Genomic DNA, 18,484 nt, shown 5'->3' on the forward strand with positions numbered 1-18,484 from the left:
TAACAAAATTTCCTTTTTGAATCATTCAAGTAATCAGTTTTTTTTTCAAAATATAGAAATAATGGAAAAATTTTATTTGACCTGGTCTTTTCTGCACGCAAAGTTAAATAAAATTCTTTCATAATTGATTATTATAATATTGAAGTTACTGATGTACATTTAATAAGATTTGTATACATTCAAAGTTGAAATTTATGTTTTACGGGTTGCAAAATCTCTATCCTTAAGAAAAATATGTAACATTTCATTCTGATAAACGGATTATGGTTCAAATCAACTAGGAAATTGATGTTTTGTCTGAGAAAACAACTCTTAAATGAAGAAAATTGTTTTAGAATAATCAACAAAACAATGATATAACAAATCCAGGAAATAGATTTATTGTGATAATCTACGGAAAATTAACTTAATTACAACTATCTGTATAATTATGTTTAAAGTAATTTTCGTTGAAAATGTTTTACAAATAACGAAGGATGAACCGAAGTCTTGGGAAACGAGTGATTCTTTCATGAAACTTTTACAAATGTAAAAAGCATTCCTTGTTGATTGAAATATACTTGATAATTTATGCAGTTAGATGTATGGCAGATTGTTATTATTATCACACCAACCATTTAAAAAGGACTGTTAAGATGCTTTATGATAAGTTTCAATTAATAATATTAAGGATAATGTATTTATCAAGATCATTCACTTCAGATTTAACCATTGTGTTGTACCATACCCACTAACCATTGGTCATATCTGTCTGTTATATGGGAAATTTGAATTCATTCAGTGATATTGTCACTAGTGAAGAAACTACAGATAATCATAAACTCCAGGGATTGCTGATGTGTACTGACAAGTGATTAAAACAAGAGGATCATTTTTGATCTTTCTCTTGATTCAAGATCGTATATTTCACACTGACCAGTAAAGACTATCTTGCTAAATAAAGTATGGAATTGATTTTATTCTACTGAATGGTAAAATTTAAAAAGGTTGTCAAATCAAGAATTGATAAAACTGAATTAAGTAAGGATTTTGGTTGAAACTAAATAAATAATGTATGATTGGAAAATGTTTAGAATTTGAAGAAATATGAAAGCAATAGTACATTTTCAGCAACCATCAATTTGAAGTCTTACTTGCTGAAGAGTTTCAACCTGGGAATCTTACTAACCAGAAACAATTTAAAAGCTAGTTTCCTGAATGATGCTTTTTTCATAATTTAATCAAACGAAGTTCCACGAGGTGATGGCTGTTTTGAACAACAAAGTAATTTGAGCTTGAATTAATTGGCAAAACAAGACTTGTATTCCAAAAGTTGACGGAAACATTAATGGTAGATGTTTCTGATGATTGTCACTCCTTGCAGTTTGAATGAATAGATTTTATTATTGAACTATATTTTTTTTGTTTGACATTTATTTATAAATTCCTGAGTTTATTCGTCGGATTTACGGGTAACTAGTTAGGAGATGAAAAGTGAAATCATTATTTTCATATACTCAGTCAATTACAACGTTGGACCAAGCACATATATTCATCGGTCCAAGTTGCCATACCTCATAAGCGCAACAAGATGAACACTTAAATCATAAAAGGAGTTACTTCAATGGTAGTGAAAAAAAGATTTTGCATAAGGAGAAAGAATTAGTTCGTAGAAAGAAAGGTATAAAATAATTTTAATCTCACGGTTTAAGGGAATACAAAGAGTGTAGACACCTACGCCATTGCGATAGATTCTAATCCATGTCATTCAGAGTCTCCAACTGCCTAGACGATCGCAAGAATAGTCAAATGTGATTAGAAAGGCTAAAATCTCTTCAGGAACGATAACCGCTCGCATACTTTCTGCCGATCCGATTTCTTGTGTGACCTTTGCCAACTAATTGTTTGTCATGTTTTTTAGTTCGCTAGGTTGCTACATGTTCGAAGGTCATATTCTGCTACTATAGTAACAACTTTTACAAGCAGTATTTTTAAGACATCTGTGATCAAATACTATTAACTTACGAGTATCCTATACCCTTAATGTCCACGTTTTGCAGCCGTAAATTAAAGCAGAACGAATTGTTGCTCAGTACACTCGTCCCTTAACTGGAAGATAGATATCTCGCTTCTAAAAGCATTCAGGACCACTGTAGTCATAATCAATTTTCATTTACTGGGTGTATATAAAAATAGGCATGAATGTATTCAAATGAATTTCGAAACTGAACTAGGACCATTAAAGAATACGATCATGTTGTAGTTCAATAAAAAATCAGACAAGCTAAACTTGCAGCAGTTTATGATTTAGCTTTAACTCTCATTTCTTGATTTTCTTTTTACTATCCTGATAAATTATGACTGTAAGTGCTCCATTAAACTGACAGTATGATTACTTCGATACGTACCCAATTCCCTTTTTTGATCAATATCATTTTATTACAGTCACAATGGTTATTGAGTTCTTTAAATTGAAAAATATGCCATATCATACGAACTAAGTAAATGTTATTACTTTCACACTTAGAAAATGAGAGAAAAGGTAAGTTCGAATATGAATATTGTTATGAGTTGAAATATTCTGGAAAATCGCTGAAAGTCGAAACACACTTAGAAACAACTTCTTACTAGATTACGACTTCCAAACAGAGAGCACACACGATTCGCGGTAGAATATAAACCTAAACCATCTGACACCTCAAAGGATGCGATATCTTTTGAAGCAGTTAGTCGAAATTCAGTGGTTTTAAATTTCAACTTCAGTTCATTCTAGACATAGCCTTGTTTAATCACTAGAACTTCAGAGAATTCATCAAAAAACCAAGTTAAAAAATTTGTTTTTATCTGTGGTGTTTCTGAAAACCAGTCCAATCCAAATTTAAGCTTCATTATGGATAAGAATCATGAACATGATTGAATCTCAAGGTTTCGCTGGGAATAGAGCTATCAGTTTACACTTCTGATATATCATAGACCAAAACGACTGAGCTCTTTAGTATTTTCTGGTTTCAGGTTATGTCAACTAGTAATTGAAAAATTATATTTAAATTTGTTATTCTCATTAACACTTGTTTTGACAACATCATTTCATGGTGAAAACTTTCATTAAAATAATTTTTACACTCAAATTAATTTCAATAACTTTTTCTATTTTCCCTTCATTCATTATGATTTATTCACGTTTATAGCCGAATATATATATATATATATACTAAAGGGAAAACGAATGAAAAATTACTTGGTTTTACGTTCAAATGAGCACATATGTTGTTCATAATTTGTCATTTCTTTCTCATACAGAATCATTCATACGAACATCTATTCCAATACACTAATTCGTTTACTAAGTTGTAGAATAAAACTAAAAGAAACTTACGGGATAGAATAAAACTATCTCATATTTTGTATTATCTAGTTAGTTTCCATTTTTTTAAAAGATCAACTTCATCATTTTTAGGTTCCTTTGACTTTGAGAGAAACTATTTTATAATTAGGATAATTTTCAGATGTTGTGGTAATAAGTATTTCTCATGTTTCATAAATTTTTACCGATAAAGATACTTCATCCGCTCTTGTTAACTTGCTCTTATAAAAATATTTTTATTATTGTATAATTAAATAAACCTGCCATAGGTGTTATATTTGGTCGCCGCAATTGTTGTGCCAGAAAAAAGCGCTGATCACTCATACTCGGAACGAGAGACCTCTGCAATTCCCACGATGCGAAAGTAAGAACACAAAGACTGGTATAAGTGAAGATTTATTAGCCACAAACACTATGACGACGACGAATGAATGTAGTCTAAAATACACTGGTTTATATATTGATTGTACACCCATTTTGATTAATAATCAGGATCAAATCATATACTCAGTTATAACAAATCCCATACTGAGCATAGTTCATGTCAATGGAATACAAGAATATCGTATATTATACAGGATAAAATATCATACCAGAAAACAAAACAAATGCCACATTGAGTAATCATTACATTGAATCAAAACGGAAGTGATCTTAAACAAAACTCATAATGAGTAAATCAATCGAAAATTGACTTTTCTTTCCATCATATCAATAGGAATCATTAAAATTAAAGTGTTTGACTAAGTGGAAGTTTGCATAGTTTTTAGGTAAATATCTAATGCCATTGAATGCTCTAGTACGGCCGAGAGTTAGGAGAGGTAGCTCTCCTTCTTGAAATGCTCTCACACTGTCACGTGCATACAACTACTGACATTGAAGTCCTACTAACTAATCTCTCAAGACATTAGTGTTGTTTACGAAAATGAGAGGACAAGAATCAAATGTCCGACGCTTTAACCCGGGTTGGTGGACATAGAGAGTCCATTTATGAGAGTTGGAAAACCCTGATTCCAAACCAATCATTCACATAGGCTCCAGTATCCTGAAGGAACAAATGGCGTATGAACCAGCACATAGCATTTTACCTTTGTGTATCAAATACATTTTATATGACGATTAAAATCTAAAATAACGTAGATTTCAGGAGACCTTGTTTTCATTACAGTGTATAAATGAACGTAGCTGTAACAGGAACTGATTAAACCTAACAAACAATATAAAATAACTTAAGAATGCATATAATGATTTCAAAGAAGTACTTTCTTCTATATCGTAAAAATTTATTAGTATTTTTTTAACGGAATTTAGTTGGTCTTATTAAAAAATCAGAAATCCTTAAGTACTCATTGTACTTTACTACTGGGTTTTGTTTAACACCATCAGATTCAAAGTATAGACTTATGTAATTTTACTGTGATTTTATTCATTTTTGAGATTCAACACAAAGACTGATCAATTATTCATTAGTAAACCATGGGGATAGAAAGAACGTTACTGAAAAAAGAAGCCAATTTCTAACTTATATCTTAAAATTTGATTGGTTTTCTTAAATGAATCTAAACTGATAAGTTTAATTAACAACCTACTGTATTGACTTGATTTGTGTATTCTTATTGTATTCTCGGATTATTCAGAACTTTAATCAATTCAATCGTTATTAATGTGTTAAGGTTTATTTTAGCTAAAGATATGAGATTAGTGAGTAAAGTAGTAAATGAACTAGATCTTTTAAGATGATCGACATATTATCATTTGAAAGGACAATATATTAACATTCTTCTCATCTTAAGGTTAGAAAGTACACAGTTTTCATAATCTATTTGTTTTCGCTTATTTATATGAAAGTTGAAAATTCAAAATGTATTAAATAAGACCAATATTCGATAAGACATTATTTAATGATATTTATATAGAAATTCTTACACTTAGTTAACTATAGTTGAAATTGACAACAGTTATGATAATTTTCCAACATTTTGAAGACTTTATGAAATATTTACTACATATGAAAATTCATTGTAATGTAAATTTTCACTAATAAGTGCCCCCAAATGCCCTGGTACGGCCGAGAGTGGGGAGAGTCCGCTCTCCCTCTCGAAATGCTCTCACATGGCCACGCGTCTATAGCCTCTGCCAGGGAAGTCCTACTCACTGCCTTCTCGTGGCAGGGGTGTTGTTTACGAAAATGAGAGGACGAAAAGCGAATGTCCGGCGCTTTAACCGGATTCCAAGTCAATTGTGCACATGGGCTCCAGTATCGTGCGGGAACAAAAGGCGTATGAACCAGTTGTTGGCCACCGGCTTCCATGGGACTGCATCTCTTTACGATGCTCCACTGCCATGTGGATCAGACCTTCAGGTCGAAGGCTCGGGGAGTGGCCCCCTAAGAAAACCACCTGCTTTGGTTTGGGCACCCGGGCAGTATCACAGCCTTCACACATCGAATGAGATTTGTGTGGCGCATATGTATTTGGTGCCTCCTTGTACCAATATCTATGTGTTAAAATAAACAGATAAAATAAATTCTATAAGTTCCATTTATGGGAGGAATATTGTAAGTTCTACTTTATAACCTATAAGGAATATACACATTAAAATAGGAATTTCCACACTGACAACAAATATTACCTTTGGTTATAAAAAAAAAGTTAACATTGTTAGAATGTATTGAGCTTCATTATCTATGGAAAGTTAAGAAGTATGTCTACAATCTATTAAGACTTATTTGGGTAACCTGTATATAAAGATTCTTCATTTGAATCATCTTTTATTATTGGTACAACTTTGATTATAATAACAACTAAATACAGTTAACAGATTGTGATTATATCAGAATTTAATCATTACACGGTAATTTGAAGTTACTTGTTCGAAATATTAAAAAAACAGACAACCAAGTTTACTATTTAGTAGTTGATAAGATAAAGAGAAAGTAAACTATAAAACAGAAATAAAACGTGATTATTACTAATTAGGTTGACTTTAAACGTGTAAATTTCATTTCAGATTTATACGGAATATTATTTTCTACAATAGAAAGAAAATGATGGATGTGTAAGTCAATTTCTTGGATTGATTGAAGTTAGACATTAACACCGTTGGATGCCGGCTCAGTGATCTAGATGTTAGGCGTTCGAGATCGAGACCGATAGATCCTGGGTTCGATCCACGAGGGGCGTGATCGTGGATGCTCACAGCTTAGGAGTCCCACACTAGAAGGAAACGGCCGTCCAGTGCTTCTAGGTTTTCCATGATGGTCTAGCTTTAATTGACTCATGAATTCAACTATTAAAATTACTACAATATCCACAAAAACCTTCCTCAGAAAATACACACTTCTTGGTATTAATCTGCAAGTACTTTCTAAATGATTAGCTCGATAGTTTGTAATAATTGTATTAGTTTTAAAAATCACGAATTTGTTTAGGTGATATCAACGTCAGTTTTTTGTAGACAATCGATCGTTTTTGGTTATAGTAGTTTTCACTGATTATAAAATAATTTTTCCTTAAAAGAAGAAAGATTTTTACTCAGTATTCAAGCTATGAATAAGTAAACTTCATGTGTAGGCTTCAAACTATATGTACCTAAACTGTTTAGAAAGTACAGATGAGAGAGGTCTTAAACATACTTTGAGTATGTTATAACTTTCAGTTTGTCTATTATCACTTGATAAGATAGCCAATCACAACACGACCTACACAATCTTAGCATTATACCAAACCAATGACGTGTTGACCGGTACGAGAAACCTACAGTGTTTATTAGTCCTTCTTGCTTAGCCCTTCCCATTGTATCCAGAACATCTATATTAGCTTCCGATATATAAATTATATATTTCAGACACATTTAGTATATATACAAGAAAGGCAGACCACATCACACCATGAAATATAAACAAACAATTATACAAGATCAAGCCGAAAAGTGTCTGTGATTGTGAAAGACTGTATCTAATACATTGAGAATAACTTAAGAATAGTAAAACGTACAATTGTAGTCAATAGGTCAAATAGAAACTTATGATAAAAGGAATATAAATGTTTATGATCTAGTTGCTTAACACTAAGTTCATAAAATATAAACTGAGGTATCTTTTAGTAGTGTTACTGAACATTTGACTGAATAATATAGTATTTTATATGGCTTTTGATATTTTTACCATTCTTACCCACAATTTAATGTTTATAGTTATTATAAAAATCGAACATCGAATTGATTGGGACGTCATTATGTACAATGAAGCAATTGAATACATAAATCAAAACTTTGGATTCTGTCAGAAAACTGTCACCCTTATTGTAGTTTCTTATATGAGTTAAAATGATTTTTTCTTTCCGAATAGTAAACAATCCAACTTAACATGCTTCCTTATTTTATTTTTGTTAATATTTTGTTTTGTTACACTTTTATTTGATCATATTGTATAAACGCTTACTATTGTACACATATGCAATTCAAGATGACGATAAGAACTCTCACGTGAATCACTGATGTAGGCACATTCACATACATTTACTGCATATGAAATGGGTTTTATTATTATTATTATTATCATATATATATATGCTATTTTTGCTATTATGTTTTGGAGTTGAATGTGATTTTATCTATACAATGTAAAGAAATATTATGCACGCATTATTTTTAATTTACTTGGTTATTTCCATTCTCAAACTCTCTTTCGTTTACATAATAATGTTTTGATTCAGGAAATTTAAGCAAAACATTCTTTATTTTTCCGATTTCCAGCTCAAAAAAAAAAAGAAACGAAGAAAATAACGACATAAATGTTAAATTTTGATTGAAGAGGTAATCACGCATTTATGTATAAATATGTACTATTTAACATTAAGTCATAGATGCTTGCTGACATTGGCAATATGATCTGTTTTCTATGCAAAATGAAGTCGGAGTTTTAGATATTTTTGTATTTTAAAGCTTCTGTTCTTCATCAGCATTCAGTTAAAGGATCGAGTTGTTTGTGAATGATTTTTTAAAACGTTTACTTAGCAATAGTTTTAGAATCAAAACATACCACACATTTCAGCTGATTACGATCTTAAAGAACGTATTAATTTAATGTAAAAATCATTTAATGAGAGGTCTAGTCATAGAATACTCTCTATTCGTTGAGTACATATAACAGCTTATTGGCAATCACCATGGCTTTCAAATACGGATGGAAAATGAATGGTGGCTAACGGTGGAATTCATGAATTGTCAGCTGGATGTACCTACATCCCGTAGTTGATGTTCATACTAAAACATTAACCCTGTACCGTCTTCTCAAAACGCCATTGCGTTACCCACTTAGATACTCAGACCAGAGACCGATAAACTGCAGTCGTTAACACCAGTGGGAAGTTTCAAAACAACCTTTACATACTGATGAAAAATTTTAAATTTTGTACCACCTTTTCGCTAAATGGATCATCTGAATAACTAGAATCATAAGTTTATGTTGGAATCGAACTATCATTCAACAGAAGTATGTTAGAAAATGTTATTTTCAAACCAGATATTCACTTTACAAGGTGATCGTGATGGTTAGCAACTACGTTGCTGCTTACTGGTCAATAACACACATACAAATAATTAGTTCTTGAGTTTCTTAAACTGTGAAATTACTCTAAAGGACAAAACATTCATTGTAGTGTTTTTTTGAGCATCATTTATCGAATTTAAATGGTTTAGATTTATTTCCATCGTTACAAATAGTCTATTGGATAATATATTTGAGTAAAACGAATTTCATAAATAAGTTTAATACAAGTACTATACACATTTGTGTCTGTCGTGGTCGCAGCTTAATATTGATATATTGTATATTAGAGTTTTAATTTGAAGTTATTTATTTATTTGAACACATTATTATTGGTACAAATGGGAACCAGATACATGTGCGCCACACAATAATAATGAGAATGGGAAGAGACAAAGAATGTAAGGTGCGTGTAAAAATAAAAAAAGAACAATAACGACCACATATTAGTGTATGGTAGAGAAGTAATAATAATAATGGGGGAAACAGAAAGGTACAGCCAGAGAGAATCCTTTTAGTTAAATAAGTTACAATGACTTTTTTACAAAGAAAGTAAAAGAAGGTTACAGTAGGATCGCCACTGGCTTCTATTCAGAGCCATATATGATAACGTATCTAGCCACTGTGTTGCACAATCCCTAGAACCCCAACCAGGGAGTCGCGAAGAACCAATAGAAGCAAACATGAAAGTTGTAATATTTTCAATTATGTACGTATGTTATGATAAGTGATTTGAATTGGAAAAATGAAATTTTAATAATATTTCCTTTATTAAGCACTAGTTTAGTTGGCTTGATAATTTGGTATGATGCATTGCTATTACAAAAGAAAATGACATTAAAATTGTTTCTTTTTTGATTGAATGTGGATAATATTACATTTCGTTACTTTCTGATACTCTGATATTAGTTTGACGTCTATGTCCTGACGTATTAGTCTATCGTTGGGAGTTTCACTGTAGAATTATTCAAATCTTAGAATGTCTTTTAGAAATGCGGTTTGTTCTGGTAAGATCACTATATCCTCTTAATGACCATCAATAACTGCTTTGTGTTTATCTCGTGTATTTTTTAAAGAAACCTTTTCACTTAACAACGAATGTTAATACAAAAGTGTTTTTTTTTCAATTTACAGTTTTCCTCATCATTAATAATACCTAACAGATTTCTCTAATTTAGCGGCTTTAATTGAAAAAATGGAAGTTTTGACCAATTTTCTTTCTACTTACTGAAGTGTTCATTTTGTGTATCGTCTGTTATAATGCATTTTGAAATTTTATATCAGGAAATAAATTCTGAAATTTCAAAATTTCATGACAGAACTGTATTGAACAACTGGATAACAACCATTCAACAACGGCTTATATGTGCTCCATTTTTATTGTAATAACAGTAATTTCATGCTTTATTTTACTATGATATTTCTTTACAAATGAAATATATTATGAATTTAATAGTTAAATTCATGAGTCAACTGAAGCTAGAAAACCCGGCCCTTTCTTTCTAGTATGGGGCGCATCCACGATCTCGCTTTGTGAGAATCGGACCCAGGACTTATCGGTCTTACGTGCGAACGCCGGCTTAGTGGTCTAGAGGTTAAACATTGTGGAGTTTGTTGAGTTTTTGATTGATATCATATATATATATTCCATGTTAAAATATCCCGCTTGACTAATTAACATTGGGATTTGCGATGCTCTATAAAAGTTATATACATATGCGTATATATATACTAAAACTTCCTTTAGACCACACAGTATTTCCGTGTTTGAACTGTTTAAATTTACAATTGGATTTATTTAACAAATAAAAAATTTTCTATTCTCTCCTAACTGTAATAAAATTTTACAACTGGTTCTGTTCAGTCTCTAATGAATATTTAAAACTGTCCAAAAATTTCCATCATTCATTTAAAGATAGTTCATATGATCAAAATATAGTATTTTTTTCAATGCATATATTTCAGGCTCTATGGTTACACACTTAAATAAATGATCTAAATGAATGTTGAAGTTTAAAGCAAATGAAGTTTTTTGAAATTACGGCTTATGAATTTATGATTATCAGGTAATAAAATGAAATTGTTAATATGAAAATGATTAGTATGAATAATTATGAAATATTGTGTGTTTGGAAATCACCAAGCAACTATCCATCTTTGCTTAAAAAGCTTGTGACTTAAGGTTATATAGAGGCAATTCGCATAGGATGCACATATGTCAACATGAAACTGATCAAGTGTAGTCCCAAATAACAATAGGAAGATACAAGTAAAACAACAAGTGAATTTAAACTTCACCCCATTGCACAAACAGGTGGCTCTCAGGATTCAGTAGTTAAGTGGATAACGTGGTGGTGTTTGAAGCGAATGATACTGGATTCGAGTGTCGGAATGAACATCAACTCTGTGATGCAGGTAGATCCAGCTGACGAGTCCCAAATGGTACGTAACGCGAGTCGTGGATTCCACTGCTAGTCACTATCCATCTTTACTGTAAGTAATAGTTTGAAATTTTCGATAAATTGCTTAAGATATATAAAAGTGAATTGTAGGATAGGCTAACAAGTCCAGCTTCGATTTTATTAGATTTAGTGTTGTTATTGTGTTTTTTTGAAACATGATACACACATTGAGTATTGACAAAATATTGGTTACTGTTATTTGATGAATATCTATTGTTTATGAGCAAAGATAGATGGTGGATAGCAGTGGAATCCGGGATGCGCGTTTCATCCTATTTGGGACTAGTCAGCTAGATGTACCTGGATTTCAGAGTTGATATTCACTCAGGAACTTGAAGCCAATACTATTAGCTTCAAGTGCCATCGCGTTATCCACTTAGCTATTGTTTGTTTATTGTCTCAGAATTCTTTGACGTTATTCCTGTGACCAAAGCTGATTCAAAGTGTTTAGTAAATTTCGAAAAATGATACTGTACTTAATGGTGATCCTGTGCTTACTATAACAACTATTAGTCAAATATGAGTTTCTGAAATTTAATGAATTTCAATCATTTCTTCGTCCTGAGAAGTGTTTCATGACAGTAATAATGTACGTTTGGATTAATTAGGTCTCCCACAAGTCTAGTAATGGAACTATAAAAGTGTTATATTTTAAGGACATTGAGATTATGCCATACAGAAATTTGTCTATGGTACTTTATAAGTTATATGAAGAACGTGTACTTCAAAATGTCTTTGTAAACAAAATACACAAGATTTTATTTAATTGCTGAATATATCAGCTTAATGAAACTAATTATTCACGGTATTACTGGTTGAAAGTTATTTTTAGACTATTTGAAATTTCTAGATATTCACTAACATTTCAGTCATTGTATAAATACTGAAGAAAAGCTCTAAGATTAATTTTTGCAGGGTTCAGATTGATATCTTTAATCTATGGAGTAAATCAAAAATATATTAGTTAACAATTTATTGAATTAAATCTAGCTTGAGTTGTACTATACCACAAAACAATTATCACTGGAAATGTGAACTATTTGATTCTGACTCATTGATCTGACACTAAACTGTCTATGTGGCCTGATGCTTCAAGATGTAATTTCGTGTGCCTGATGTGTACCGCTAATATATCTCAAATAAAGATGAAACAACTATCCATTTCTTCTGATTTTCATTGATAGTCTAGCTGATATTCGTTTGTAATTAACATTATCTTTAAAGTAGTTTTTTATGAATTGTATAAGCTCTTTTCATTTTTGTTTTATTTCTAATAATTACCAATGGATTAACATTTTTTAAACATGCAATTTATGCTTTTTTGTTTCCTTGAAGAACCATCGACCTGGCAGTTATATGAAAATTTGGAAATATATAAACTTTAGTCACTGAGACTTTTTCAAATATCATCATCTGATAGCATCCTCGAATCATCGAGATACCTAAATTATAGTGAAATGAACATATAAATCTGCTACTAGTTACGTAATAGAACGATATGTAAAAGTTAGCAATAGTTGAATAAGACACTGGGACTAAGTTGGAAAAGCAGAGGTGGTCTGTTTTTGTATAACATTGCACTATAATGTGAAAGAAAGCTATGTATAACTAGTATCTGTCAGTTCGTTATAATTTTTCAGTTGGAGCTTTAGAAATAGTAAGGCTCACTGTCTTGATACTTTGACCGACTTGATTCAGAATAGAAATCTATGCATACCAGTATATGTGAGTACACTCAGATAACTTGAATTAACAAGACAGAATATGATCATATAGAACTTGACAGTTGTCGATAATTAAATAATGAAATTGTTATTGCTTTCTAAATCATTACGGTCACCGTTAGAAATGAATGCTTATTTGTTTAGTCGATCAATACTATTAAATATATTTTACTACTTCCATTTAATATAGCAGTATATATTTTGACGTAACTATCCGATTAACATTAGTATATATTCAGTTTTTATCATTTGTTATCTATATAATGACCAACTAATTTTCGCAACACTACCTATTTGAGTCTTGAAGAAAGCTCTCATCAAAATGTTATCCCATCGTTGCATTTTGATTGACATATTCTTTACCCTAAAAGAGAATATTCTGTACATATATAACTCATACTCTCTCTTCATTATTCTTTTATTTAATCAAACACATAAAAATTGATACAAGGAGACACCAAATAGCTATGCGCCATCATTTGATTTGTGTGAGAGCTGGAATACTGCCCGAGCACCCGAATTGAAGCAGATGGTTTTCTCAAGGGGTCACTCACCGAGCCTCTGACCTGGGGATCTAATTCACAAGGTAGTGGAGCAACCATAGTAAATACAGTCACATGGTATCCGGCGACCATTAATAGGTCCCTAAACCTTTTGTTCTCTTAAGATCATGGAGCCCATTTTTACCACTGGTTTGGAATCAGGGTTTTCCAATCTCCCCCAGGTGGACTCTCCGTTTTCACCAGCCCCGTTAAAGAGGTGAACACTCACTTTTTGTTCTCAACTTTGTAAACGACACAGCCTTGCGAAGACAGGGAGTAGGACTTCCCTGACAGTAGCTGTAAACGCGTAGCTATTTGAGAGCATTTTAATAAGGAGAGCGGATTCTCCTCTCCCCCAGCCGTACCATGGCATTTGGGGTCACTCTCTCTTTATAAGTCAAATTCAACTTTAATCTTTCTAACAGACTTATTAAACCTTATAATCATTCTTCATATAACACCATTTCAATTTGTTAATTTACAAGTAGTTCTGTTTCGTCATTATTGTTATTATTTATTTATTTATGTAAAATATGTATTATACGTTGGCGTATAGTTTGAACGCTTTTTAACTTCATTTCACTATGATATATATATATCATAATGATTTGTTGTTAAATTATTCAAATATACATCATAAAATGTGTGTGTGTGTGTCCAGTTGTTAGGTTGAACTGATTTTGTTTTCTCTGTAGAATATGAAGAAATGAATTGTAAGATATCATTTATCTTAAAATGGATTGTTAAAACCACCCATTGGGATGATGTCATTTATCAGGCATGTCAGATATATATATATATATATATATATATATATATGAGAAAATCAATAAATTAAGGAAAGTATATCTATAAGTATTCCTACTATTTACTACTTTCATAGGAAGATAAGTCTATTTGTCTTTCATAATAAAAACTCCTGAGTTTCTTTTTCCTCACTTATATTCACTTTCATATACAGAAATGTAAATTAAATTAACTTGTTTGTTTTTGTTTTGTTTTTAGAAAAGAAAGATACAGTGTACAGTTTAAATTATTGTTTTCTAATAGTAATTTCTTTCATATTAAATAAATAAAAAAATAGTTAAGATAAAATTCATTTCAATGAAATAGACGTTAAATGTTTCACGTTAGAAAGAAAAAAAGAAAAAAAACAAACAAATTACTCCAACAGCAAAAAGAAAACGATTTTTCAAAAAAAAGTTAATCGAAATAAAGAAGAAAATTTTTTTAAATTTAATTTTCTAAATGTAAATAAAAGTAAACAATAGTAGTTGAAAGTGTTTTTCTTTCTTTTTCGGTTATTGTATATATATATATAGCTCGGTGGTAACGTCTCTGACTGTGAAGCTGGGTGACACGGGATCGAATCCGCCAGAAGACACCAGTTCCCTCAAGATTACAGGTACACCTTGCTGACGAGTGCCAAATAGCACGAAACCCTGGTCCACGGTTTTCTTGTCGACTACCTCCAACCACCATCCAATCTCAATATATGAAGTTTTTTCAATGATAATATCGATTATAAAATCAAATTATGATGTAATACATTTAATCTTATACTGGTGTTTTATTATAAACAAAAAAATGTAATACAGTTTTAATTATGGATCAAAGATAAGGAAGGAAGTATTTATATAAAGACAATAATAAATTTTGCTTAAAAATTTAAAGGTGTTTTGTTATGAATTGCCAAAGATAAGTGTTAGAAATATGGGTAAATTACATGTTTCAATATGCCATGTTAGAAAGAAGATATTGATAAGCAATCATCCCTATACATGAGTCCAACCGGGTTTCGAATGAAAAGACTGAGAGTGTAGACGAGAATTTATTGTCTGACCGAATCAACCTTATGTGTACCTATTCAAATATATATATATATATATATATATATATATATATATATCTTAGAAATGAAAAACATTTCTTGACCAGTTATGTTCAGTTACTTTTGTCTGATTTCTAAGTGGTTCAATATACAATCTTTCTCCCTTGAAAAACAGATTTGGCTTTTCGGACTTATCTGAAAGCATTGTGATGGAGTAAATCAATCCAAGTTTACTTCTATGTATTATTCGTTCAATTGAGAGAGGAACTTTCATTTTAGACTGACGTTATCTGGAAAGAAATCATAAAATCATACAGTAGATAACTGTTATATCTTCGTTTAAAATAGATCATTAGTGCATAGATGACTCTAGATTGGATTACAGCCAGATTCTTTAGGTTTCACAACAAACAAGTTAGATCTGGGTGATTAAATCGGATCCCATAGGTTCGTATTCTTTAACTTAAAACATTATTACCTAATCTTGCTGTTTTCTAGTTGCAGTACGGAAACTGTCAAAAAGTAATTTCAAAGCTAAACTAAAAACATCATGCTCACATTCTTGATAGATGTTAAACATATAGCTACAACGCATAATTAAACCGTTCAGTTTCAAGTTACTTTTTCATCAAGAAACAATACATGTTCGGAGAGAATTGAAGAATCATGAATATTAAACTACTGTTTTAGATCTAACTCAAGACTTCTTGTTCAGTAAATACTGCAAGCTACTTGATGCTACTTTCAATCAAAGCTACGAGAATTCCCCTTTGAAGTTCTTCAGTAATATTTAACGATTCCCCTATGCTGATAACTATCATATGCCCACCCAATGGCTAGTTTAGTCAGGGAATTCCTGGAGTGTCAATGAAAAGCCATGAGTAGTGTAATTCAATCACGTTGAGTGAGAGTGGTTATCAACCAAGAGAATTGAAATATGGTCGGGCAACATTGCATATCGATTGAAGTTAGACATGTAAAAACCGTTGGATGATGGTCCGATAGTCTTAAGGTTAAGAGCTCTCAATTCGATCTTCAGTGGGATTGTTGAGGTGCACTAATATGAAGCTCCATAATAGAATGGGACAGGTGTCTAGTGCTTCCTGGTTTCTAATGGTCATCTAAAATTGGTCGGTTCTTGATCACGACAACTTTCAGCAGTTTTTATAAAACCTCATACTCATAATCACTATTATCATAAGAAATTAGCCACGTTTGTAGAAACAGAAAGAAGTTTTTGGTATACATGTATGTGTGATACTTGAAGTGATATTTTTTGGCGCTTAATTTAGCAAACTGCTCTTAACAACTCTTCCATTGATAATCTAAGCGTCTATGTTGAACATCTTTAAAACATGTTGTAATTTCAAACGTTTTTATACTATTCTCTCTTTTCGATAAGCCCATTAAAAAAATTTGATATATTTATACAGACAAGTTAATTATTTATATAAAAACGTTTACATAATCGTTCAAAATTTGCACAAGTATTTCGACACAGGTTGAGCTGCAAATATCTAAAAGATATTCAATGAAAAAGTTAAATTTGAGGCTAACTCACTGATTGAAACATTAATGATTCCAACTTTTCTCCAGGCAAATTGTTTTAACCATCTTCATCAATATAATCAAAAACAAAATTACCAAAAATAAATAAATTTAAATAAAAAAAACAAATCTATACGATTTTTCGTCCAATCATACTCAAATGTCGATGTTTTGTTTGAGTCATTTGATGTGAAATGGGTTCAAAATGTCATTTGTATATGTGTGTTTATATACATATAATTTTGTTATTGAAGTCGGGTGAATAAATAAAGACTCTAGATACTCCTTGGGACAAACTCATCATTTTTTATTTATTATAAAATTAAAAGTACAAAGGAGTAAATTAAATCTGTTGAGGCGTGTTGATTGAAGATAGTTATATAGTGAACTGTAATGATAAACTGAATGACCAAATAAAATATCCGACTAAAAATTTTAATATACAGTGTTGTTAGATTCATGTTATGGATGAAGCAACGATTGCCATAAAGTAGCTGATAGTGTTTCATCTCTTCCATCCAGATTGTTCAGATTCGCTCGCATACCCAGAGATTCTCTGTTATTTTTTCTTTGTAAGCAGTGAAATCTTTCTAAAGTATATTGGTTCTGTCAAAGTTAATCCTGTGTCCTGTTTCTGACGAGTATATTACGGTTGCCAATCTGTCTTCCGAGGATTACGGATCATTTTTAAAGCATTGTATTTCTTTACTTTTGTATTCAGTTGTTTGGATGTTTCTCCTACATATACAGCATCACATTCACTACATTCGATTTCCCCTATTGAGGTTTTAGTCTTATCTTTCATTAATGTCAACCAGGTGATATTACTAGCAAAGAAATGGACTTCTACGTGGTTTATTTAAAAATTTTTGATTTCCTCTAATGTTTCTTTACGATGAAGCATAACAATATTATCCTTTACAGTCGATCGGTTTAAACTCCAGTGGTATTTGTCTCTACATTTAAACTATCTTTTTCAAAACTCTTTGTAATAGTTATTCACCCTAAGTATTGATCAAATTAAATTTAATCCAGTCTATTTAACAAGGTGATTACTTTTACTACTCAAATTCCTAATAATGTTGACTTCCGATGAAAAAGCGCGTTAACTTATAAGCTAGATATCCACCACATTGTGTTGATCTTTACAAAATACTAAATTTTTTATATGAATGTCACCTCTCCCTACAATCAAACAATTGAAAAATGCTGGTTTTTGGTCAGCATTTTTGATCTCCATGGTGAACTTAATCTTATCTGATATTTTATTTACTTTTATTAGGCAATCTAATCTAATAACCATGAAAATAATGTCTGTATATCGTAACCCGATTTCTAGTGACATCACAAATTTAATGATCGTATTATAATGCATAGATAAATTTTCTAGATTCAATCATACTAGATATTCTATAGCTACTCCTTCTTTCTATTGTCATGGATTTCCTTGAAATTTAACTAAAATGAAATGTAAACATAATTTCAA

The 18,484-nt window shown here is 31.1% G+C and overlaps 1 protein-coding gene across 1 annotated transcript in view; it reads left to right on the forward strand.

Moving 5' to 3' along the window:
* Positions 1-15,264, forward strand: part of MS3_00000260 (uncharacterized protein) — a 32,245-nt gene extending 16,981 nt beyond the window's left edge. Inside the window, exon 7 of the mRNA XM_051208098.1 lies at positions 14,942-15,264. The gene's annotated coding sequence lies outside the window, so the exon portion shown is untranslated. The remainder of the gene's footprint in view (positions 1-14,941) is intronic.
* The last annotated feature ends 3,220 nt before the right edge of the window (positions 15,265-18,484 follow it).

The sequence above is a fragment of the Schistosoma haematobium genome, chromosome 1 (assembly GCF_000699445.3).
Source record: "Schistosoma haematobium chromosome 1, whole genome shotgun sequence".
NCBI lineage: Eukaryota > Metazoa > Platyhelminthes > Trematoda > Strigeidida > Schistosomatidae > Schistosoma > Schistosoma haematobium.